We start from the raw sequence: 1474 nt of genomic DNA on the forward strand, positions 1-1474 counted from the left end.
CATTGGCAAATTCTACCACACATATAAGCAAGAAATAATACCAATTCTACACAAACTCTTTCAGAAAATTGATGAGGAGGAAATACTTCCCGAATCATGCTATGAGGACCATATTACTTATATTAAAACCAGAAAATGACATTATAGAAAAAGAAAACCTCAGACTAATAGATCTCATGAGTATACATGCAAAACATCTTAACAAAATGCTATCAAATCAAATACAATAAGGTGGCTCAGTTGGTTAAGCGTCCCACCCTCTGTTTTGGCTCAGGCTCAGTCCATGAATTCACAGTTATCTAGTTGGGGCCTACTCAGGCTCAGTGCTGACAAGGTGGAGCCTGCTTGAGCTTGCTTGGGATTCTCTCTCTGCCCCTCTCCTGCTGGTGTGCACGTGTGTGCTCTCTCTCTTTCTCTCTCAAAATAAGTAAATAAACTTGAAAAAAATAAAATACAATAATATACAAAATGGATAATACATTATGACCAAGTAGAGTTTATCCCAGGAATGTAAAGTTATTTTAATATTCAAAATCAATTAATGCATTTTAATAACAAATTGCAAGAAAAAAAACACATGATCATCTCAATAAACAAAGAAAAAGCATTTGAGAAATACAAAATCCGGGCTTAATAAAAAGTCTCTTGAAACTAAGAACACAAAGGAACTTCCTCAACCTGATAAACCATATACATGAAAACCCTACAGTTAACATTATACCTACAGTGAAAAACTGAATGTTTTCTTCTGAAAATCAGAAGCAAGAAAAGGATGTCTATCATACCACTTCTAATCAATTTTGCACTGCTGGTTCTAGCCAGTGACAACAGGCAAAAGGAAAAAGAAAAGAAGGAGAAGAAGGAAAGAAGGAAGGAAAGAACATAGGAAGGAAGGAAGGAAGGAAGGAAGGAAGGAAGGAAGGAAGGAAGGAAGGGAGGAAGGAAGGAAGGAAGGAAGGAAGGGAGGAAGGGAGGAAGGGAGGAAGGGAGGAAGGGAGGAAGGGAGGAAGGGATTAAAACATCCATATATCCATAGTGGAAAAGAAGTATAACTCCCTTTATTCACAGACAACACAATTTCTGCGAAGACGTCACATGAAGTATACAAATAAGTAAGTAGAAGTAGTATGGGAGTTTAGCAAAGTTACCGGATATCAGATTTATATATGAAAATCAATTATATTTCTATATAGAGTACAACATCATTTCATGTGCTTATTTGCCACCCATATCTCTTAGTGAATTGTCTAGTCAAGCATTTTGCCCATCTTTAGATACCATATGACCCAGATATTTGAAAACATTCCTAGTCATATCCTAATCTCAGGAACCTATGGATGTGTAACCTTACATGGCAAAGAAGACTGGGAAGATGTGATTAAGGTTCTTGGGATGTGGAGCCTACATTATCCACATGAGTCCAATGTAATAATCCAAGGGTCCTTAAGAGGCAGAAGAGAAAGAGAGTCAGAGA

This window comes from Neofelis nebulosa, chromosome 3 (assembly GCF_028018385.1).
Source record: "Neofelis nebulosa isolate mNeoNeb1 chromosome 3, mNeoNeb1.pri, whole genome shotgun sequence".
Classification (NCBI taxonomy): domain Eukaryota; kingdom Metazoa; phylum Chordata; class Mammalia; order Carnivora; family Felidae; genus Neofelis; species Neofelis nebulosa.